This window comes from Lynx canadensis, chromosome D3 (assembly GCF_007474595.2).
Source record: "Lynx canadensis isolate LIC74 chromosome D3, mLynCan4.pri.v2, whole genome shotgun sequence".
Lineage (NCBI taxonomy): Eukaryota > Metazoa > Chordata > Mammalia > Carnivora > Felidae > Lynx > Lynx canadensis.
In genome coordinates this window covers 25,801,149-25,826,288 of record NC_044314.2, presented here as the reverse complement: position 1 = coordinate 25,826,288, position 25,140 = coordinate 25,801,149, and the positions used below count along the sequence as shown (strand labels likewise).

The 25,140-nt window shown below is 49.8% G+C and overlaps 1 protein-coding gene across 7 annotated transcripts in view; it reads left to right on the top strand.

The window, feature by feature from the left end:
- Window positions 1-25,140, top strand: part of CTIF (cap binding complex dependent translation initiation factor) — a 296,900-nt gene that overhangs the window by 230,873 nt on the left and 40,887 nt on the right. The window lies entirely within an intron of this gene.

Sequence of the window (25,140 nt, the reverse complement as noted above, 5' to 3'; positions counted from 1 at the left end):
GTGGTCCGGGTTCTCTTTAAAATGCGGAAAATCCCAGTGCCCCTGCCGTGGGGCTATTGTAAGATTAAACGAGGCAGTTTACTAATAAGGTCCATTCCACCAACAGAACACCGAGAATAGACTCCTTGCTTTGTTGTTTTGGAGCTCCTTATCTAAGTGAGGAAAACAAGACGTATATATACGTGGCCATATCTAGTGAGGGCCGTATGACTGGGACGCTGGTAATGCCCAGAAGATTCAGAGGGTGAGAAAGTCTTCAATGGGTTGGCGGCAGTCTTCAATGGGTACAATGAAACAGCAGAATCGGATGTAGTTCACGTGTATGAACCGCCCTCAGCGCCCAAGGCTGTCAGGGGAGATGACAGAGATGGAATGAGGACAGTTCCTGCCCGAGGCTCTCATGGTCCTGCAGAAGAGACCAGACTCGAGGGGTAGCCACCTTTTCCCAAAGGATGAAGTGCCACAGCTGAGGACCCGAGGCCTGTGAGTCGGGCCCCTCCTTTTCCCGGACCCGGCCTGGGGAAGTGACTTGCCCGGGGTCGCTGGGCCGAGGGTCCAGTGTGAAGGAAGTGTCAAGCAGACTGGGAATGTCAACAAAGGTCCGAGGGCAAGGAACTGCAAAGGTGCTCCTGGGGCCTTGGGAGAAGGCTGTTTCTGGAGCCCTGAGTTCGAGACAGGCACTGTGGGCAGGGGGCGACCAGCAGGCTTGAGTCACCCAGGGGCAGGCTGCCAAGTCCAGCGGGACGCCCCACAGAGCCCTCTGGCCCGGGCCCAGCTCCGCCGCCCCTCCCCGGCCCCCGGATACACGTACCCCACCAGGCCTGGAGCCGTTTCCTGAAAGACTGAGAAAGCGCCGGGACTGGAGGGGCCGCCTGGGCCGCCAGGGCCGCCAGGGGCTGGGGCCCGGTCTCTCACGGAGGAGAGACGTGTGAGGGGAGGACGTGACCGGCAGCTCTCATTCTCAGAGGCCGGGGATTTCAGAGGAATGCAGCCAACTCCGGCTCTGAAGTTCCCACTTCAGACCCCGCCTGGCTGGAGCCAGGGCCACCTCCAGTCGCCACCCTGGAAATCGGAGAGGCACATCACAGGCCACGTCTGTGTGGGGGAACACGTCCTCCTTGTGGCTTCTGCGAGCTGGCCCACTTCCTGGTGTTCCCAAATGTACCTTCTCCTTCTGGAGGGCCCTGGGTTCACCTCTAACAGCTTCCCCCCCATCTCTGTTCTGCCCGCACACGCCATCCGCCCAGGAGAGACTTGGCTCCTGGAAACGACCTCCTAGGAATGTCACGACTCGGTCTTTGAGGTCATGAGCAGACCTGGGGGAGGAAGACGAGTTCTATACGAACCGTACCCAGTGGCTCAAGCCAGGCCGAGGCATGGACGCCTGTCCACGTCTGCTTTTTTTGGCTCGTCCGTCTGTGAGAGCCACACTCTGGACTAGTGAGGAAACTGAGGCAGGAGAGGGCTGGGATTTGCCCAGGGCCCTCCAGTAAGATAGAGGCCAAGCGGGGTCTAGGTCTCCTTAGACCGCTGCTCTTCCAAACCGTGTTTGCCATTTTCACTTTCCATTTTGTTCTTTTCTCATCTTCTCCCTTCTGAAGATGAAAGGCAAGTTCTGGACAAGCTGGCAGGGCCCTTAGAGACCCAGAGAGGAGAGGAGAGGAGAGGAGAGGAGAGGAGAGGAGAGGAGAGGAGAGGAGAGGAGAGGAGAGGAGAGGAGAGGAGAGGAGAGGAGAGGAGATGTGTTGCCAAGGCAGGTCCCCTGCCCACTCCCCCCACTGTGATGGGGGGAAATTGCACCCCCCTGCTCAGCCTGGCCCTGGGGGTCTCCCCATCTTCATGTAAAGCGTCCAGCTCACCTAAGGATAAACAGCATCCCTCCGGGCCTCCCTGCAGCCTGTTGCTGCCTCAATTGTATCTTCTGTTCTAGCTTTGTCTTCTTTAGAGCTTCTCTCCTAAGAGGTTTCTCTGGGTCCCGCTGATCCTGCTTGTGTCACATCCATTTTCCCAGATTTCCTGGAATCTTCTCTCCCTAGCACCTTTTCCAGTCACCCTTCTCTGGGCACTTGGCTTTTGCTAGCTGGTTCCTTCGCTTCATTTCACTGGTCCTTTCCTCTCTCTCTAGCAAAAACTTAGACAATTTTGTCCACTCAGCATTCAAGAAATGTTTATTAAGGGTCTGTTGTGTGTCAGGTGCTAGGCTGGGCCCTGGGCTCTGGGCTCCGTGGGATTCAGCAGGGAACAAAACAGACTAAGCAGCTTGCTTTCATGGAGCTTACGTTCTAATGAGAGGGGGACAGTGAACATCAAGACAATAGATCCAATAGATCAATAATTTTTTAATTTCTTTAATGTTTTATTTTTTTTTTTATTTATTTTTTTTTTAATTTTTTTTTTCAACGTTTATTTATTTTTGGGACAGAGAGAGACAGAGCATGAACGGGGGAGGGGCAGAGAGAGGGAGACACAGAATCGGAAACAGGCTCCAGGCTCTGAGCCATCAGCCCAGAGCCCGACGCGGGGCTCGAACTCACGGACCGCGAGATCGTGACCTGGCTGAAGTCGGACGCTTAACCGACTGCGCCACCCAGGCGCCCCAATGTTTTATTTATTTTTGAGACAGAGACAGAGCATGAGCAGGGGAGGGGGCAGAGAGAGAGGGAGACATAGAATCCAAAGCAGGCTCCAGGCTCTGAGCTGTCAGCACAGAGCCCGACGCGGGGCTTGAATTCAAAAACTGCGAGATCATGACCTGAGCCGAAGTCAGACGAGACCGTGGAGGAAATGGAACGGTGTATCGGGGGTGCAGTTTTAAATAGAGCAATTGGGAAAGGGCTCATTGAGGTGACCTTTGGACAGACGTGAAGGAGTGAACCATGCAGCACTAGGCAAAGTGAAACAGCAGTGCAAAGGCCCTGAAGTAGGAGGAGGCCTTCCCCATGGAGGAACAGCAAGGAGGCCAGGGGGTGGGAATTATGGGAGGTAAGCAGGTCAGAGCCATGGCAGGACCTACCTTGTATGGGGATCTGTAGGCTGTCATGAAGATGGCATATCTACTCTGAGCAGGATGGAATGCCTCAGAAGGTTTTGAGCAGGGAAGGCAAGATCTGACTTAGGTCTTAGCAGGATCGTCTGGGCTGCTGGGTTGAGAGTAGTCAGAAAAAGGTGGGGTCGACTCAGTTAAACCAGCTTGAAGGCTTTAGGGAGGGTCTAAATGAGCATTGATGGAGAGCCAATCAGGGTAGAGAGACAGAGTAGAGTCTGGATGGACTGTGAAGGAAGAGCTAACGGGATTCACTGAAGGATGGGATGTAGGTACGAGGAAGAATGTTTGAGTTAAGGGTGATCCGAGGCTTGGAGCCTGGACAACAAGAAGAGGGGCTCCCACTCCCTGAGAAGGAAGGACGATGGGAGGAGTCAGTGTGGAGGGTAGAACCAGGAGCACGCTACTGGAGACCTCACGTTTCGAAATCCACAATCCACAGAAGATGGACACGTCCAGTGTCCAGAGGGGTGATCTGGACAGAAATAAGCCTCCAAGAGCCATTAGGTGGCATAAAACCACCAGACTGAATGAGATCTCCAAAGGAACGTGGGTAGATGCTAAAAAGGCCACCTGCTTTAGAGCAGAACCTGTGTTTGCCTTTGTCCACCAGTCATAAGCCGACTGGTGCCCTAGCCACCTGCATGGGACCAAAGGCAAACTGGAGGAGACAGGCTGCAACCCTGCCCCACACACCCCCCTCCCCCCTGTCCGGATCATCTCCCGGGCTGGCATAGGGCAGGGCACAACAGGAGGCAATTCATTATGCTTGTAAATGAGAAGTCCTCTGCTAGAGAGAAACCAGGAGGCGCGGGCTGTAGCCCCATCACCTCTAAACCTCTTGACATTTCATGGGAAAATGGTGTCATTTTATCATTTCATTCCTTGGTGAGGCTTAAATTTCAGCTTCCGGAAAACTGACAGAGAGGCTGGGATGGGCGCCTAGGGCTATCTTTGCTCCGTGTGGCTTTATATAACTCAGACCTTTTCCCCACAGCCATTTGTAACTCTGGCTTCTGTGGGTGGTGCCAATACTATTAAGTATTTAGCGCCCACTATATTTTGTGCTCGGTATTTCTGACAAAATGTTTCCTGCCTCCATGGCGATCTCTCAGTAAACAGAATACGCTGGAGGAGGATGGCCTGGTGTGTGGCCACGGGCTCCAGCAGGCTGCTCGCGAACCCCTCCTCCCCTTTTCCTTTTTAATAATTATCCTGCTGATGTACCTCTTCCATCTACTTCTCCCTAAAAATCCCTCCCAAGCTCTCCTTTTAGGTCACAGGATAAATGCCCCGGCAGGAATAATGGAGTTCAAAATGTCCGCCCACCGCAGCGTTACTAGATTTGAGTGCCATTGGGTCCCGTCATTTCCCCGGGAAAATAGGGAAGGGCTTTTAGGGACAGCCTGATTCCCAGAAGGCTGATCCCCAGACCACAGAGACTATGCCGCTTAGCCCAGCCTTGCAAATAAGCAGTCCTGGAAGGTCTCCCAGCCAACCATGCCTACACAGCCCCGCCAGTGGGACACCGGAAATTGAGACAAATGGAGTTGGGGCTGCCGTTCTGCCTCTATTAACTTCTCTTCTGCTCTACGGAAGGTTTCATCCCCATCACCAGATGGAGGGGGTGGTACCCACACCACTAGGGATCCTTTGGGCCTGTCGACTGGCTCCCCACAGGAGTGCCATGGGGTGCTCTATCCCATTTACCCTGCCCTGCCATCTTTCTGCTCCCCACCCCTTCCTCCTAGAGATCGATAGGCAATACCTCTTGTATTTTTAAGTTTTTTTTTAATATTTTATTTATTTTTGAGAAAGAGAGGACAAGCTGGGAAGGAACAGAGAGGGCGGGGGACAGAGGATCCGAAGCAGGCTCTGCACCAACAGCGGCGAGCCTGATGCGGGATTCGAACTCCTGAACCGTGAGACCGTGAGCTGAGCCGAAGTCGGATACTCAACTGACTAAGCCACCCAGGCACCCCCGCCTCTTGTATTTTTTGCTGCTCCTTCAGTAGACTCATTCTTCCCAGCCAGGCCCAAAGCTGAAAGCAAGTTTGAGCTCTTGAACACTCTTAAGTCACGTCAGGCGAGGAATCGGCAGCATTCTAGCACAGCGGTGATGGAAAGATGGAGTGAGCAGGAGAGCCAGGTCTAAGAGACTCATGAGCTAAGTCTCTTAGCTAAGCTCCTCCCAGCAAACCAGGCTCCCCCGCAGGCCCCCCAAGGTGGGTGGGGGGCCTTACGCCAAGAGGGGGTAGGTTTTGGCCGATGGTCCCAGCGATGGGAGCTCCAGCTGAGCGAGGGGGTTGACCTTTCGGTAGCCAACTGCGTGGGGTAGTAAGTGGAGAGAAAACTTGGAAGTAGAGGGAAGTTTGGGGACATTCCTCCCAGAATAGCTTTAAAAATAGGACAGCTTTACAAGCCACGTACGATGATTGAAAGCAGGTGGGATTGGAGCAGATGCCCTCTGGAGATGCCTGTCAGACCCGGAGATTGTCGAACTCTGTAGGTTTTCCTGATTGTTCAGCAAATCTCAGAATGCTGCTTAGGACATTCCTTCCCCCAGGCCCATTGCGCATACTGCCTTGGCGTCAGTGTGTGGCAGAGAAAGCCCATGAACATCTGGGAGGGAAGGAGGGAGGGAAGGAGGGATGGTACACAGATGGATGGAGTGTTGCAGACTCCAGATTAGCGGGCTGGGGTTCTACACGGGCTCCATGACAAAGCGCAGAAATCACAAGCAGGCAGTCTTGTCTTCACTTCCTGTGTTGGCTTTATCTAATGTTACTTTCATATTAGGACAAGGCCGTGTTTTGGACGCAGGTGGCATTATCTTGGCCAGGGATTTTGATCCTCAGCTGTCACGATTACCTTCTCCTCGAAAGATTGTGTGACCTGTCGGTGGGCTTTAGCTTCTCCCCCAGCCTCTCCCCATCTCTCCACGGTCGTCGGCTCCCATACAGACAGCTTCCTGAGGGTATGATGACCCTAGTCAGGGCTGTTCTAAGGGAGTCCCCAAATTCAAGGAAGTCTACAGTGAATTCTTCCATCTAATGAAAATGCTTGTCGAGGGGCAAAAGAAAAAACAAAAATCACATCTTAGTTTTATTTATTTAAACCTCTTAAAATGGCTTGTAAAGAAAGAGGGGTCTGTAGTCTCCGGACTCTTTCAGATAGGCGGGTCCTACTTTTCCCCGGGAGCTCACACACCTGGAAGGTATGACCAGACGTCCTTCCTCTGAGTCCCCAAAATGGGGTTTGGCACTGGGGTATACACCTCTTCTTTTTGGTCACTCGCTTAATGATTCAGAAACCCTGTCTCTTTGTGAAAGAGTTGAAGGTTTATGGATAATGGGATTTTCCTCCCCAGAAAGACGGAGTCCTAGCCGTCTCTGCCTTGAGCTGTTAGTCACCCACAGTGCTAAGGCAGGTGCTGTCTTTCAGGCACGAGCAGTCACGAGACCTGTATGCTTAGGGCAGAGGGGGAACACCCCCCTTCCGCCAGCCCCAAGAGACCAATTTTTAAAATGGCAAACATTTTCACTGTTCTGCTTTTTTTTTTATTATTTAAGTTTTTATTTAAGTTTTTTAAATTCAGTGAGGGTCTCTGCACAGAAAGAGGGGACTAGCTGGAGTTGGTTAGAGCAGAAAGCAGCTTATCAACATGGACAGTATTAAAAGGAAGAGACCAGGGGGCGCCTGGGTGGCTCATTCGGCTGAGCGTCCGACTTCGGCTCAGGTCATGATCTCCGGTTTGTGAGTTCGAGCCCCTCTGAGTTCGAGCCTGTGAGTTCGGGCTCTGTGCTGACAGCTCAGAGCTGGGAGCCTGCTTCGGATTCTATGTCTCCCTCTCTGTCTCTGCCCCTCCCCTACTCACGCTCTGTCTCTCCCTCTCTCAAAAATAAACATTAAAAAAATTTTTTATAATAAATACAAATAAATAAAAGGAAGAGACCATCTTAACTTCCGTAGATGCCCCCCACACTCTGAACCACACACTGCACCTGCAGCCTCCCCAAAGCTGACTAGGAGAGAAGGATTTGGAACAGGCTTGCCTCTTTTTTTTTTTTTTTTAATGTTTATTTATTCTCGAGAGAGAGAGAATATGCGCTCAAGTAAGGGAAGGGGCAGAGAGAGAGAGGGGGACAGAGGATCCAAAGCAGACTCCACGGTGACAACCGAGAGCCCGATGTGGGGCTCGTACTCACAAACTGAGATATCATGACCTGCGCCGAAGTGGGAGGCTCAACCGACTGAGCCACCCAGGAGCCCCCAGGCTTGCCTCTTTTATGTGCTTGTGGCTTCTGAAATATTTGTGAGCACGCTCCTCCCTTACACTCCTCAAACGGGAATGGTTCCCCCCCATCCCACTGCTTAAGTCTGTGTCGGAAACCTGCAGTGTCCTTTGGGCCATCCCGAACACGGCTCGAGCCTTTTCTCTGACGGCCGGAGTCAGACGTGCCCAGCCCAGGGCCAAAAAGCCGTGTCAGCAGACTCTGCACCAACAGCCTTCCCTGCCCGAGTCCGCAGTACCCTTATCAAAGTCCCCCGTGGACTACCAAGGCCTCCTGTGATGGGCCACCCCGATGATTTCCCGTAGTGCTGCCCCTTGAGGAGTATCTGAACTACCCTTAATTTTCCTCTCTTCAAACCCCACCTGTCTTGAGTCCTGTTTTTCATATAAAGGGGAAGTTTCTGATCAGCTAAATTGTGCCAACATGATTTGTAGTTGATATTTTACCTGTGGTTTGACCGGGGGGGGGGGGGGGGTGGGGGGGGGCGTGTTCTGGAGAAACAGTGCCTTCTCCTAAAGGTGTGGTGCTAATGGGGCGACGTCAGGCACTGGGGCGTGCCGCTGGGGGCGCTCTAGGGCAGGGGGGAGCCTCTGGGATAATTCCACTGAGGCCTGCAGCCAGCCTCTCCCCTATGGGACAGAAATCAAGCGTTGGGATCTCACGGTATCTGTGAGAGGTGGTAGGGCTCCTCGTATGAACCTGTTCTCCAGATGGGGCTCAGCAAGGCCAGGAGCCCTGCCCAGACTCCCAGAGTGCCCTCTGGGCTCCCGTTGGGTGTTTGCCAAGCAAGCGGTGCCTTCCGTGCTGGGCAGAGCTGGCGGCATGGGAGGGGAGACAGACCACCCCTTCCAGGTCTTCAGTTCCTCTCACTCAGTCAGAACATCACCTGTCACCCGGGGAACACTTCCTCCGCCTGCAGCAGAGCCGGTGCCACCAAGGGGCCGGCGGGCGGGTGGGGAAGTGCCAGACGCGATGGGTACCTCCAGCTTCCTGCCCTTTCTTTCCACAGACCTGTGAGCGAGCTGACGTTATTTTTATCTGGGGACACTGGCGTGGGAGGTATTTGTCAGTATCATCCGCCGAATGCGGTTTCATTATCTGTTGTCCAAGGTACCCCCAAATAAGTCGTGCTAAGTGTGGTAAGCTGTTCACATTTAAAAATACAGCCAGACTGATGAAAGATAATTTGCTCATGGGGCTGACATCACAACCTAAGCACAGAGCTGTTAGTTCCAGAGCCCAAGCTTTATTTTTACCCTTCTGGGCTTTTGGGTCATCACACATCAGGGCTCAAGCTTTCTTTAAAATCCTCATTCTGTGTCTGTAATCCACAAGAAGGAAAACGGCCCACAGTGTATGGACTGGACACAGGGGCAGGCTGTATATACTCATACTGGGTGTGTGCCGAGTCAGTGTGCGTTCCAGTCTGAGTCCAGCGAGGTGGCGGCCTGGTGGGCAGGTGTGTGACAGGTGCCGGCCCCAGGAGGTTTCTAAAGACAGTTTCGGGAGTGTCCCCTAATAGGCCTTGGTAGAGCCCCTCGCTGCGTTGTTCCCCAGCGTTTTTCCGGTGCCTCTGAGTCTTGCCGGGTCCTAAAAAGTTGCCCCGTGGGGTATAGGACTGTGTAGAGTTTTCACTTGAGGCAGTAGCTCTCAGCTGGGGGGTGAGTTTGCCTCCAGCATGTATTTGAAAACCGCTGGAGATAGTTTTTGTCTCCACTACTCGGGGTGCAGGTCTGGAGCCTCGATTGGCATCGAGTGAGTAGAGGACTACAGTGCGCAGGACAGCGCCCCACAGAAAGGAATAATCCAGCCCAAAATGTCTAGAATACCGAGCCAGGTCAGCAGGACCACAGGTGGGGAGGCGATCGGTGCCAGTTGGCAGCCGTTGGACATGTGGAACAATTCAGGAAGGTCTCAATTCACCTTATGCAAGGCCAGGACCTAGCTGGACGTTAAGGGGCTGATGAGCCAAGTGTGATTCCCACCCCTCAAGGCCAGCCACCCAGTTTTGTAGAGTACTTTCAGTTCTCCAGGGGATTTTGTATCGATTACGTCCCTCATTTAGTCTTCACCACCACTCGTGGGTCTGATGGGACAAGTATCATCAGCCCCATTTTGTGGATGACCAAACTGAGGCCCAGGGAGGTGAATAACTTGCCCAAGGTCACCTAGCCCCAGAGAGGCAGATCTTCTGGTCTTTCTGCTAGATCATCTCTTAGTAAGGTTAACACACCCTCTTCTAATTTCAGAGCTCCTTTTTCTCTCTTGGCTCCTGTTGGACTCCATATTGATGAGGAATCATCCCTTTCTTCCTTCTAAATGTGAGCAGAAACTTGAATAAGGACAGGATGAGCTTCCCATCCTAGCATCTACCTTTCTTCTTAGGAAACTTCCCTTTACAATCCCATCTAGAATACAACCCATCCTGTATTCATGCCTTCTCTGATCTTTTGCCAAGCTCAGATCTAAGACAGAAGTTACCTACCGGTAGAGCAGGCAAGAGATCACCCCCCTCTGCCTTAACAACATCCTCTCCCTGGGACTGAGATGCCTCAGAGGCCCCCATTCATTTATTCAGTTACTCTGTAAATACTTGCTAAAAGCCTATTACCTGGCCGCTGGATGTATATTGGGGAATAAAACAATTCCGCTGCCCTAACGGTGCTTGTGGCCCCAGTAGGGGAGGCAGTCACTGGGCACATAAACCAGCAGGTGTATAATTCTCAATTGTGTTATGTGCCATGATGAAGAGCAAATGATATAGTGATGGGGCAGTAAGCAGAGTAGAGGATTTACTTAGAGAAGGCAGGAGGCCTCTGGGAGGAGAAAACAACAAGGCCAACAGTTGCAGGATGAGTATGTGGGTGAGCTCCTCAAGGGCCAGAGTGTCCCCAGTCCTGGTGAGAGAAGCTCGGCGGGGTGGGGTGGGGGCACCTTGGTATGCATGGAGACAGGATGGATTTTTCTTCTCCAACTCTTCCAGTATTTCACAGTTAACACACCCTTCAGCAGAAATATCTTGAAGGCCTCCCCTCAAGTGAAGTCATCAACAGTCTCCAAACTGCTGTTTTATACCCAGCTCTACTCTCTGCCGGTTATGTGAGGAAGGAGGAAGACACCAAAAGGCTTCCCGTCTAGCCAAGGAAATAAAGTATCACATGAGACTTGTGTTAGCCAGCACGTCAGCTCCCAGTGGGATGCTTCCCACCCCTGCGCCTCCTCTGGCTCAGTAACCTGATGTCAGTACCACCCACAGTTCCTGCTCTGCACAGATGCCATCACCCATGCCTGGCTCTAACTCCCACCACACACAGGTCAAGGAGCGGGAGGTCAGACAGGCTATCCCATCACACCTGGCATGGATATTCTTGGGGCCTAACTTGGGAAGGCCAAGGAAACAAGGGCAAGGAGGGGACAAACATCCATTGAGTATCCCCCTCGGCCAGGCAGTTTTCACTCTCATTCTGTCTAGCCCTGTTACCCTTTCCCATGTGGCAGTGTGAGGCTGTGGGAGGTCTTGGGGCTTACCCAGGTCCAAGGGCTGGATGGGAGTCCGATCATCCAGGCCACTTTGGCTTTTGAGCCCCTTGTGTGTACTCTCGACTTCGGGCAAATCCTCAACCATGTGAAACAGATCTAGCAGAGGGCCTCTGCCTGGCACCGAGGCTCTCGGAGTCTGCCCACCCGACCACCGGTCATCCACCCTGACCGGGGACTCAAGCCTCCTCGGAACAACATAAGGGCCCATCTAGTCTGTGGCCTGGAGTTCACGGCTCATCAAGAGGGCCTGAGTGCTTCCTTCAGGGACACCCCCACCCCCGCAGCACTGAGCACAGAGCAGACATCAAGCCGGCGTGGTTCCAAACGCAACGGCACGTTGCAATAGAGGGACGCGTTCAGACAGAGCCTGATGCAAACAGCTTCCATCCACCTCTTTGCAGAAAATAGCAAGCATGACCGTCCCTTCCACATCCATATCCCCATATGGTCTTTATAATCGGGGCAGGAGCCAGGATCCCCATTTCACGAGTGCAAATTGTGGCCTTCCGTGAGCCCTCTGCACCTTGTGTCCTCCTCCATTCCAGCTCCCCTCCAGGAACCCCAGCCCTAGTCGTAGTTGCTTCACTGTTGTCCAATAAACACTTCGGGATGCAGCTTGATAAAAGATGTGTGCACCCCATCCCAGCTTCCCTGAGGGATAATGCCCCATAAATGTTAGTGTGACTTTTGAAGACTTCGTCTGTGGCAAAGTTCAAAGTCGAGGGTGGATTTGGGCTTCAGGCTGAGTCATTCTGGAATCCCCATTAAAGGCCAAATCTTTGCGTGAGCATTTCAAGGGGTTTTCTCAAATTCTATAAATAGTTTAATAACGCCTGTGTAATTATCTATTTTTATCGCCAGGCTTCCAGACAGTTTCAGAAGTGATGGGGCTGCTCCCTGAAAGTAGGATTTCATGTCTTCAGTTTCATTACCGCTTCCAGAGCACAGCCTGCGGGCCTGGCCCCGAGCAATGGGATCCCAGACAGCACTTCTGCCTGCCAGAGGTGACCCGACTTTTGTGGGAGCATCTGGTCCAGGCAGAAACTCTAGGACCGGACCCTGGAAATCCCCGAAAGCTGGAAAAGCTGGGTTCTAGCCCCAGCTCCCACTTTCCTCACACAGAAAACCCCAGCCAGGGTACTTGTCTCCTGTATGCCTTGTTCCTAAAATCGTGTCATGTGGGCATCATAACTCTTTTTTAGCGGGGAGGGTTCTCACCTTTTCCCTAGGGTTTTCACATCCATTTCATCACTCTGTCATCCTCCTGACCCAGTGCAGGTCGTTTAGTCTCTTTCCACTCTATGCCTGATGGGGAATCAGGCACAGACAGTGATTGCCCCAGTAACCGCACAGCAACTTGCCCAAATAGACTTGTGGCGTTTTTATTTTGCAGACTTGTGGCCTTTTATTTGCTCCCGGAGCTGAGGCCATAGCGTGCACGCCCCCTCCCTCCCCACAGAGAGCTCTGCATGATGGGTAAGACCTCCCTAAGCCGGGGCAGACCCTGGTGACCCTATGTGCCTCCAAGGCCACGGCCACTCTCTGGGCAGGGTGGCAGCCAGGCAGAGAGGAATGTCAATTCTGCAGAGCTGAGGGCTGGGCCCTCTCATCTGGGGGCACCCGCAGGGAAAGGCAGGGCAGAGGCAGGCAGCTGCCCTGTCCACAGGTGAGCCTTTTTGGACAGGACGCCTCTGGGGAAGGAAGAGCACCAGAAGCCAAATCAGGGACCTGGGTTCCAGCCCAACGAGCCTCAGAAGTGTGAGATGCTGTGTGAAGTAACACTTGTAGAAGTGGTCTGAAAAGAAAAGTGCCACGTGAATGGATGGTGGGCCTCTGACCCCCAAATCAGGCTGGCAGCCAGGGTACCTCCCACGTGGTCTACTGGCTGGTTACTGAGGGCTGCCCCGGGAGACTTCGGTGCTCCGGTTCACCTGTACCTTGCAAATTGTACCTGTGAGTGTCTTCCGAGGCTCCATGAGTCCTATGACACTCTGCTCGCCCCCACCGGTACTCCTGTCTGTCAAACAGTCCAGCCCTCTCTTCCTCCTCAGGCCGAAAGCAAAACTTCCAGCCTCTTCTGAGGGCTTTTCAAGGCCACAGCCACAGCAGGTGCTGGCTCCCCCTCGCCTGATAATGAGGCTTCACGCCTGCCTAAGTGTGAGACAGAATTCCCACTGAATCAGCCCGACTTCTCAGCTTCTCCCCACTGCACCCCAGTGCTGCTACTGCTCCCACCCCCCCTCATACAGATCAGCAGAGCTGAGCCAACCTGACCTGATTTCGCCAAGCCAGAGATATTCTAGGTGCTCGCACCCTGGGAGGCTTGGAAAATGTCTCCAGAAGGTTCTAGATTCAACTGGAAGTGGCTGATGGCTGTTCCCAGCCACAGTGCCGTCCATGAACCATCAGTGATGGAGAGTGTCTCCGGTGATTTTTTTTTTTTTATTAGTAATAATTGGAGGGCTGGGATTGGGGGAACGATTTTCATTTCCACTGATTCAAGCAGATTCAAGATCATCCAATAATGTTATTCTCTCTTCATCCTTTTGAGTGGGACTCAAAGGGCTATAGTACCCACCAACAGGCAGGGCATTTGACATGATGCTCAGGAGAGTTTCAGGCATGTGCGAAAGCCACAGTGATGGTCCCAGACCCAGATCTGTGTTTGCAGTGGGGAGCTGTTTCCTCTATCTGTGGTCTGGGGACCAGTCGTAGCGCCCCAGCTGCCCAGCTACGAAATTGGCAACATGGGTCTGGCAGATCAGGGAGCCCCATGTCCATGTCCGCAGTGATTGGGCTGAGGGATGGTCATGTGACAAGCAGGGCCAATCAGAATCTGTCCCTGAGATTTGTGGTTTGGACAGTAGGACACAGGGAGGTCTGTCTTCCTTCCGCTCACAAGCCATTATGATAGAGATTGGGAGCTACTGACCGCCATCTCTGCCCTTCGCCGTCGCAAAGGGAGACCCTGGCAGGAGAGAAGGTGGTTAATATGCACAAAACCAAGACAGGCAGAGGCAAGAGCGGGAGGGCCAGCTCTGGCATCATTGCGTGAGTCCCGTGGATCGGCTGTGTCCTTGGACCCCACCCCTCCCGTTAGCCAGTTGAGGCCGTGTGCAGGTTTGGGAGGGTTTCTGTCACTCCCAGCTGAGATCACTACCCAACAGTGCACAGCAGAGTGAAGCAGTGGAGAGTGAGAGTGACCAGGGCTTTGGCATCATGTGGGTGGGTGTCTGGTCCGCGGGCCAGGCAAGTCAGGGATACTCAGTGAGAAGTCCCGCCTGGAGTGGGAAAGGACATGCCCAGAGCCAAGGAGCAGTGCAGGGCCCAGCAGATATCAGAACTCCAGGCAAGCAACCAGTCGTGGGGGGAAAGGCTGCAGCTCTGTGCTCACACTGGCCTCCGGGCCACCTTCTCCCTCCAGACAAGATGGGGAGCCACAGCAGACTCAGGCCCGAGCCTGAGTGACCTATGGGTCAGAGTCTCACTGTTGCAGAGCTGAGGTACTACTGAGTGAATCCCCAGTGCCAGGCCTCAGCGCCTAACAAGACCGAGTCAAGACTAGCAGCCGTGGCCACAGTGTGGCCGTGATGGCCAGCTGTGGGTGCAGCCTGGTGAGCATGCCTCTCGGCCAGGGCTGCACCCACAGCCTGCCAGAAGGATGGGGGGCAGCCAGGTCCGGGGCCAGCTTTGGTGGACAGAATGACTCAGGATGCGATGACCAAGAGGTCTCTCCGCCACTTGTTAAACACCTACTGTGCGCCAGATACACCGCACGCGTCACTCTTTGAAGCCAAGAAGGTCTCTCTGACCCAGTCGGAGGGACGCCAAGCCCTGGGTGATCCTTCCATGATGCTGCCCCAAGTGGGTGTGTGAGAGGCAGGGTGTGTGGGCTGCCGGAGGAAGCCTGGCCAAGACAAAGAGGCCTACCAGATAGCCCTTCCTCCCTTCTCCTCCCCTGACCCTGGCGCTGTGCTGGAGGCATGCCCACCCAGCCTCAGCCCATTCTCCTTACCGACCCGGCCCGGCCATGTGCCCTGATGCCTGGCCCCCAGTGCCATTCCGTCCTGCCCGGAGCCCAGGGATCCACTGTTCAATCACAGAAGGTGGGCCTGTTTTTACAGCCATCACTTCTTCTGGTACGAAGCCACTGAAACCAACCTGAGGTGGCTTAATTTCCCTGAATCCCTTTTCATAAGGTTGCAGAGGGGTCTCGTGGAGCCCGGAGGCCCCAGCCCAGAAAAGGACAGGAAATGGCACATCCAGGATTCTCTGTCTCAGGCCACGGGAGATTGACCTAGCTAGGCTCTAGTTTCCTCTCCGGACCAGCTCTGGGCTTGGGAATTCCCCTGCCTCTGGGGGGACTGCTACTTTAGAGAGGGAGTCGGCAGCAGGGGCGCCTCCCTGAGTGGCTGACACTGAAGCAGAAGCCTGAAGGAAGTGACAGCCTGCACCGAATAAAAATAGAGCACCTCCTAGTCGAAAATGACTTTTCGTCTTTCCAATATAAAGAATTCCATCAAATACTCTCTTTGAGCCCTCCAGCCAGTGGCCGAGGAGAAGGGCTGAGACCCACTCACTGCCGCTGGCTGTCACCAGCTCCTCAATGCCTGTCCCTCCCACGTCTCATCCCAGCCTCTCCAGGAAAAAGAAACTTCCTGCCAGAAGTAAATAAGAGTGCACTTTCTCCTCCCCGCTGGGGAGATGGCAGCCCCAGCCACCTCTCTGCCCAGAAACAAACCGGAGTCACTGGGGGTGGAGAGTATGCATGGGCACATTTCCCCGGGTCGTTTGTTTTCAAAGAAGGAGAAGGGAATGATGGTGAGTTTGCAGGGAGCGGTGGGGCCGCCCGTGGACTTCAGGAAGTGTCCGAATACACTGTGATCCTTATGCCTTACCCCTCCCCTCGCTCAGGACGGCATCTCCCCAGTGCCGTGGCTGCGTGGGGGCAGGGGTGTCTCCCCCCTGTGCCTGTACGCAGCTGTTTTTGGCTTGACCACAGGACTCTATCATGCCAGAGTTCATGTGGTTATCCAGAGCGGGGAAGAATTTCCCAGAATGCCTTGAGAAACCTGAGACACTGAATGGCTTTCAGGGCTTATTGATGTGGCCGGTGCAGGAAATAGCAGTACGTCAATAAATAGTTTTAGGCAGGAAACAGGGCTTAAATGGTAGCCTTAAAGTTTGGGGAAAGGCACTAGGGGTTGCTGGGAGGGAGCCTGCCAGGCAGATGAGAACCTGGAGCCAAATACCAGACTTTGAAATGGCTGCCACCAATCTGAGGCCCCTTGCTGGTTCTGGATGCAAGAGGCCGATGTTGAAGGCAGAGCTGAGACCCAGGGGACGGCCGATTTCGGTTGGCAGAAAAGAGCTCCTTGTTTCAGAGGAAAAGCCGGCAGCCGACAACATGTGTGCCCAGAGAAGACACGCAGCTGGGTTTCGGTGGCCTCTGAGCTGGGCATGTTCACAACGCATTTCCCCACCCTTCCAGTGAGAGTCAACGCTAGCTTGTAGAACGCTCCAGGAGTTCCGCTGTCCTCGTCAAAAAAAAATCAAGGGAAAGGGTCACAACCTGCCAATTTCTTCCTAAGGAGCTGCTTTTCTGATTATAAAACAAAACGTTCACAGAAAAATAGAAACATTCAGGAAGTAATAAAAAGTAAAAAACAAAGGTCATCCATAAATCCACTATTGAGAAACAACGACTGTTACACCTTGGATATTTCTCATCTTTTTCCTTTCAAAGAAAATTTCACGGGGGCGCCTGGGTGGCTCAGTCAGTTGAGCATCTGACGCTTGATTTCGGCTCAGGTCATGATCTTCACGGTTCGTGGGTTCGAGCCCAGCATCGGGCTCCACGCTGACGGCACTGAGCCGGCTCTCTCTTCCTCTCTCTCTCTCTGCCCGTCCCCTACTCACACTCTCTCTCTTTCTCCCTCTCTCAAAATAAATAAAAATGTTTTTAAAAAATTTGTGGATGCGATTACATGCAATTACATGCAATTATGCTTTCGGTTTTTTCACTTAACGTGATATAGCCATTTTCCCATGGTGTTATAAACTTCTCATAAACATAATTTTTAATGGGTGCAAGGATTATCGCTTACTTAATCATTCTCCTATTGTTGGATACTTAGGTTGTTGAATTTTTGTCTTGTTAAGCTTATTTTTCCTGTTACTATTAATACTGCCTTATGATAATTATCCCCAAGTGCAATCACTAAATCAAACAATAAGAACACTTTGAAGGCTTATTTTAAGATCTTTTTAGGAACGTATAACCAATTTACATGGCACGCATATGAATGTCTATCTCACCGCATCCTCACCAGCACTGACAATGACCGGTTTTTAATTTATTAATATAGAAGGTAGAAAAAAATGGTACTTTCATTAATTTGATTGCTACTGAGACTTAATTAATCTGTTTCTATTTATTTATCAGCAATTTATGTTTTCATATGTGAATTATCCTTTAATGGCCTTTTCCCATTCGTCCATGAGGGATTTAGTACTTGTGTTACCAATTTGATCAAGGTGTTTATAGACTGACTGTTGCCCTGTGTCACATTTATTACAGACTTTTTTCCCAGACTATTAATTGCCTTCTAAGTGTGTTTGTAATATTTTGATGCATTCCTTTGTTGTGTTAATGTGGAAAGCCCTTCTCCATCCAGAAATTTTATTCTCGATCTAATTTTCTTCAAATTCATGTGGTTTGTCTCTCTTTTTTTTTTTTTTTTTTTTTTTCCTTGAAGGTTTACCTCTTTATTCCATCTGGTATTCATTTTAGGGCCCAGTGTGAAGGGAGACTCTAAAGTATTATCCCCCCCAACTCCCAACAGTACAGCTGTACCTGTACTGTTGCCTGAGTGACTAATGCTCCCTTTGCCACTGATTTGTGGTCCTCTGGGGACCATGTGATAAATCCTTATGGATACCAAATCTGTTTCTAGGCTATGTGATCTAACTATCCATTCTTACTTATGTCAGTTCCACACCCTTTCGAATTAAAGCTTTAGGATAGGTGAAAAACCGTATGACTCTTTGCAATTTTGATTGTCCTGATTTTAGCTTTTCTCCTGTACTCTTTCAAATTACTATTAGGATTATTTTTTTAAACCCTTTTCCCTCCAAAGAGTTCCCATTGGAATATGGAGTACAAACCGAAGTTACGCTTGTGAATTATTTCACAGGGAATCACCATCTTTATAATGCTGTCTACCCATTAAGGAATATTGTGTGTTTCTTCATTTGTGGAAGACTGTCCGGAATCTCTCAGTTTGGTTTTGCAATTTTCTTCATAGAAATTTTGCACATTTCTAAATAATGTTAGTTAAGTATTTTTGTTGCTTTAAAAAAGGAGCTTTTGTGCACTAAAATATCTCACTGGTTAATCTTATTTTAAAAAGCTGTTGATTTTTGTTTATTAATTTTGGGTCTAAATACTCTTATTAATTAATTAGTGGCTAAACTGTCTTCTTAATTCGAATCTTTATTAGAGGGTTCTCCTGGGTTTTTCATACGCATAACCACATCAAATCATTTTATCTCCTTCCAAGGGTCATGGACGTTGCTGCAATTTTTTAATTAGGCCTATTGATGTAATATATTATGTTGATAGATTTCCTAATACTAAATCGTCCTTGCCTTTCCGGCATAAAATCTACTTGGTTATAACGATCTATTTACTAGCATTTCATTTAGGACTTTCACATCAACTCACATCGGAGAGATAAGCCCATAGACTTGCTTGCTTGTAATATACTATCATGAGATTTGGGTAATAGGAAACTGGAAAAACTTATCTTTTTATGTTCTAGAGCAGTCAACATAGCAGAGCAGCTATCTAATTTTTTGAAAATTTGAATCAACTTACCTATAAAAATCATAAGTTTAGAGACCTCCAAATTCAGAACTTTTCATTTTGTTTCATGATTTTTTATCTTTTCTGATCTTTGTATTGATTTTTTTTAAGTGAAGTGTGGTTATATTAATTTTTTTTAACATCGCCTGTTTTATCATTTTCCCCCAAATCATCAACACAGCGTTGTAAATAGCTTTTATTACATTTTTATCTACTATATATCTTTTTTAATATTTTGATTGTATTTCTGCTTTATTTCTGTTTCTTCTTTCTTGATTTTACATAATTTCCTTTCTCTTTTTCTAATTAATTAGTTTGGGGCTTTATCTCTATTATGTCCTTTCATATATTTCCTTAGTTACTAGAGCCTAGTTAATAAAAGCTTATTTACTTTGAGAGAGACAGAGAGAGGTGGGAGAGGAGGGGCAGAGAGAGAGAGAGAGACAGAGAGAGAGAGAATCCCAAGCAGGCTCCATGCTTCAGCACAGAGCCCAACGTGGCGTTTGATCCCATAAACCATGAGGTCATGACCTGAGCCAAAGTCAAGAGTCAGACAGCTTAACCGACTGGGCCATCCAGGAGTCTCCTCCACATGTGTGATTTCGAATTTAATAACATATTTCACCCAGTATATCCAAAATTTCAACATGTAGTTGATATTTTTTTAAATATGAGACATTTACATTCTTTGATACTAAGTCTTTAACAACTCCCCTCTATTTTACACTTACAACACATCTCAGTTTGTATGACCACATTTCAAGCACTCAGTAGTCCTATGTCACGAGTGGCTACCATACTGGACAGAATAGGTTTGGATGATGTATTTGCCTCCTCTTTTTAATAGCCCAAATAGTTAAGACTATAAACTTACCTTTCATTATAGCTTTGACCCCATCCCGCAAGTGTTTGTAACTCTCTATTTCCTAATCTATTATCATATATTTGATGATCTCTTCATTCCATCTTTCTTTAGGAGACTATTTTTAAACACCCAAGTAATTGGCTGTTCTTTTATCGCTCTTAATTCTTGGCCCAAATAGAATTTCTGTGCTTGGAAATTTGTAGTGAATCACAACTTACATGAGGCTAGTTTCCCTTTAGTCTTATTAATTACATTATTGAAACCATCTAAGTGATTGAATTTTGTCCATTAGCCGTGGAATACTAGTGGTTTCGTTTCCAAATACTGTTCTTCTTTTTTTTTCTTATGTTTCAAGAGATTTTGTTTTATATATTTGAGTCGATGCTATGTAGTATATAATCTTTCTTGTTATCTATTATGAATGTAATTATACATATATATATATATATAACCTTTTTTATTTCACTTAACTATTGTTATCTTGAAAACTACTTTGATTTTACTAGTGTTTTCATTTTATTTTTATTTTCCCACCATTATTTTTACCCATCCATTTATTTTATATATCCTGTTTTCAGTGTGGCCAATGGTTACTAGTGTTTACTTTTAATATTTGCAAAGTCATAGTTTAACTTCTATTTCTATGTTTACCGTACTTAAGGAAAACACAATAGCTTGTGAATCCTTCTGGTCTAAATTATGAAATGTGTATGCCTTACAGTCTTCTGTTCCTTTCTACCAGTATTTATCAGTCTTCAGTAATTTAATCTTAGATTATTGAATCACTACTACTATAAGATTCTTATTCAGATTTCATTTAAAGATTAAATAGCTTCTCTTTCAAGGACTGTTTCCGGCTTTTGATTCTATCTTACAACCAAAGTTATAATTACTTATTTTAACTTCATCAGTCTGTCTCCCTCGTTTCAGTTTTCACTTCTGGTCCTGCCTGCTATACTCTGATTTCCTCAAGCTGAGTCTAAATTTTGTTGGCCGGGCATGCTCTTAAGAAAGCTTTTGCATTTTTAAATTATTTTTCACTGCGGCAACAGAAAACACCACATAAGTAAAATTTACCATCTCGACCGGTTCTATGTGTGCAATTCCATCACGTTAGCTATGGTCACATTGTTGTGCAACCAGTCTCCACAACTTTTTCATCTTACGGAACTGAAACTCTAACCCATCAAGCAATTCTCCGGTCCCCTCTCTCCCCAGCCACCAGCAACCACCATTCTGTTTTCTGTTTCTGTGATTTCGACTTCTCCAGTTACCTGTGGAGGAGGAATCATACGGTATTTGTCATTTTGTGGCTTGCATATTTCAGTTAGCACAATGTCCTCCAGGTTCACCTGTGTTGTAGCACGTGTCAGAATTTCCTTCCTTATTAAGCATGTAGGTAGGACTTTGAAGAACATTTGCTTAGGTAAGATGCGTTTCTCCTGCTTTTGCTCGGCGCTCTGTGTGTTCTTTTCCCCCTCAAACAAACGAAGATGTTGCCTCGGTGTCTCTGAGTTTTAACATCAAATGCAGAAGTGTAAGGCCAACCACATTTTTGTTCCTTTGTAAGAAACCTAGGGCTGTTCCCCGCCCCCCCCACACTGCGCCCCGATCAAAGCTGTTTTTAGAATTTTTCTTTTTCTTGAAATTAAAAAAGAAAATTCTCCTGCTAAGTATCAATGGTGAGGCTCCAGAACGCCGTGCGCCCCTTCCACCCGAAGAGTGTATTCTTTGACTTCTGGTTTTCAACTCAAAGTGTTTCGCTCTGCTCTCTGCATCCCATCTATTCTGGGATCCTTTTTGAAAACCTCTGTAATTCATAGGTTAGACATCCATCCACTCAGTCTTCTCCTTTTTCATTTCCTTTTCATCCATCTTCAGCTTTCTAGTTATTTTCCAAGTTTGTCTTATGTAAGACTTTTTCTGCAGAACCCATCCCGTCCTTTGTTGCCTTCGGCTCACGTCCCCATGTTGCAACTGTGTTCCTCATTCCCATTCGGTTTCCCCCTCTGAACGCTGGCTCCCATCTTAACACTTCCTCTCTGCTTGGGGCTTTTAGCGAGTCGTGGTCCCTACTTGTGAACGCCCCTCCACCTGTCACAGAACCCATGCTATTGCCCTTCGGGACCTAAAAGCCCACCATGTTTTGTACTTGAATTTTTAACTTTATTTATTCTTGGCACCTTGTTTTCATTTTCAAAGCCATGCATTACCATTAGGCCTTGAGGGTAGCGAGCCCCTGTTCTGCGGTGCAGGCTTTTCCCATAGAGGGCAGATTGCTTTTCTCTTCCCTTACCCTTGAATGACAGAGGCTCAGTTTGGTTCGGGGGTTAGCCGTATGGATCATCCTTGGAATTCTCGGTGTCTGCTGTGGCAGCGGTCGAGTCTTCCTCTCTGTGGGTGGTTTCATGTGCACACCCCAAGTGTGATTTCCAGTATTTAGCAGGTGTTCAGATTCCTAGTGCGTTTTGCCAGCCCCAAACAGAATCCTCTCTTGGGGCCACTGATTACCAGGAGGAAACCGAGTCAAGCTGTAGTTCTTTGATCAGATGTGATCGGTTTTTTAAACTCTGGCTTCTGGTATGCACAGCCCCAAGCCTTTTCCTGACTGAGAGCGCTTTGCCTGATAGTATCGCGCCTCTAAGGACACAGGGTGACTTCGGCCCCTGAATCCCTAGTGACCAGGGCAAGAGCAGTGCTGGTAGCAGCTGCCCTGGTGCGCGGGACGGGGTGTGAAAGCAGCCACAGACTGCCTACCAGCCAGGGGCCGACGGGGAAGGGCTGAAGGCCAAGCTGCCTGCCCACCTACCCCTTGACTTTGGTCTTCTGGGAGGAGGCTAAGCTGCTCTGGGCAACAAGAGCTTCTTCATGACAGCACTTTAGTTAGTGGCGTCAACCTCCCGAGTCTGGTGAGGAGTCTGTTGGTGAACTGTTATCTTCCTTCTCAGTGCTGTCGTGGGGATTTCTTCTTCTACGTCCGCCTGCACAGGCATTTTTCTGGGAGATGGGGAAAGGATAACTCAGGCACTGATAGAGGGCCCCGACTTGACTCCCACGTCGGCACTTTATAAAGGCCGGGAGTTGTGGTTCTCAGCCACGGTTGCACAACGGAATCACCTGGAGGCTTTCACGGATTACCAGGGTCCTGGCCCCACCGTGGCCAGCGACACAAACCTCTCTGCAGCGGAGCCCAAACATCTGTAGCTTCCAGGTTCCTCCAGGTGACTCCAGCGTGCAACCAAGGCTGAGAGCCTTCAGGCCAGTATTTCGAGAGCAATGGTAGGGCGGAGGTTCTTACTCAGATTCCAATGCTAAGTGACCTCGATCTAGTCTTTGAACCTCTTTGTGCCTTAGTCTCTCCCATTCGAACATTAAAACACTAATGTCTGCCTCTGCTCTGACCACACAAGGATATAGTGGGACAAACACAGGCTAATGAGAATGAAATGACCTAAAGATTCATGACTTCTAGGACAGCAGTCCAGGGCCCTTTATAGGCCTAGGGTGGTGGGCAAAGTCATGTATTCATTCACAGGTACGTAAAACACCACCAGGCCGCCCCTCTGGGCTCCCTGCTCTCAGTGCAGGGCCCACTTCGGATCCTCTGTCCCCGTCTCTCTCTCTCTCCCTCTCTCTCTCTGCCCTTCCCCACTTGCACTCTCTCTCCCTCTCTCTCTCTCAAAAATATACAAACATTTACGGACATGTGGGTAGCTCAGTCAATTAAGCGTCCGACTTCAGCTCCGGTCACGATCTCATCGTTCGTGCGTTCGAGCCCCGCGTGGGGCTGTGTGCCGACAGCTCGGAGCCTGGAGCCTGCCTCAGACTTTATCTCCCTCTCTCTCTGCCCCTTCCCCTCTGTCTCTCCCTCTTTCTCTCTCTCTCTCTCTCTCAAAAATAAACACTGAAAACTTTTAAAATAAAAATAAAAAGGAAGAGGTAGAAAAGCTTGGTGTCCAGAGCGGGCAGATCTGGGTTCAAATCCCAGCTCTGCCATGGGCAAATTGGATAACTTCTCTAACCTCCGTTTCACCATCTATAAAATGGGGCAATAATAGGACCTACCTCATGGGATCATTGTGATGATCGAATATGAACAGTTAGGGTACTTGACTCAGTGTCTGGTGCACAGGCAATGGCTGCTGTTGCTATTGTTTGAAACACACACACGCTTTAAACTGATCAAACTGTGAAATTATAAGCTGTGACCCAGGCTCATCAGAAGCAGAAACCGGAGTGACGTCTCTTGGAGATCTTCTCACCCAGCCCGAATTTGCCAGCCAAGGAGGCTGCGGCCCCGTCTGCCCTTTTAGGCTTCTAGATGGCACTTCCGTCACGCACAAGGCGCAGACGTGAACCACGTCTTCTGTGAGATTCTGGCAGCAAGGAGAATGTGCGGCCGAAATGAGCAAGGGGGCGGGTACTGGGCGGTGGGAACGGCCTGCCGCCCATTCTACAGCGTGTGCCGTCCCGTGTCCGTTCCTCTTGGTGGCACAGTCACCCAGATCCAGAATCTTGGTATCACCTTTGAGTCTTCCTTTTCCATCAGCCCTGCAATCCATCGCTTTGTGACTCCTTATCTTGACAATGTGCCAATCCTGTATCAGACAGCTATTGCGGCTCGATAGACACCCATAGAAATCCTAATGGCACACCTTACTGTCTTGTCTTATGTGCCTCCAAGTTGGCTGGGGGTCACCTGCTCTCGTCTAGACCTGGGTGGGGCCCTGCTTCGCGGGTCTCTCATCTTCCCTTTGGGACCATCAGACTGGCCCCCGGATGGCCTTCCCATGACAATGAGAGAAGCATGGGAGAGTAAACATCAGGCCATTTAAGGCCTGGGATCAGAACCGGCGCCCTGTCACTTCTGCTTATTCTGTTGGCCAAAACAAGTCATATGGCCGAACCCAAAGACAAGGGGCAGGGGAGATATATTTCTGAATATAATCTAACCTACCACAGAGTCTCGTCTCACAAATGCCAGGGAGTTCAGGTTTCATGCAGCCTGTGCTTTTGCGGTGGTCTCCGTCTGGTCTCCATATCCATGCCATATTAACCTTGTAAGGAGCATAGATATGACCGTGGCCTTTCGTGACGCACACACCCCAAAACCTCCTCTGCCAACCATCACACAGAATGCAGCTCCTTGGCTGGTTTCAATTGTCCGTACTCTAGCCCCACCCTCTTTCTCAGGCCTGCCTCCTGTTTTGTCCTCTCTATGCCACCCATGCCGGACCCAGGCTGGGTTATACCTCCCTGTTTCCCAAACACCCATGTTACCCCCCCTACATCGTTTTTCTCCCCACCAGACGCACCCCACCCCTGTCGGAATCCTAGCTTTTTCGTGGCCTTGATTTCCAATTGGAAGTGATAACTTCTGCCTCGGAGCTCCCAAAGACCTTTCACCTAGAATGACCCCCCTGTCCCCAGTGGCTTTAATACCTTAATTCTTGTATCACAGTTATGAGTGAACATGTCATTTCCTAGTCCTTAAAACGGAGCCTGGCACACAATGGGGCGATACTATTTT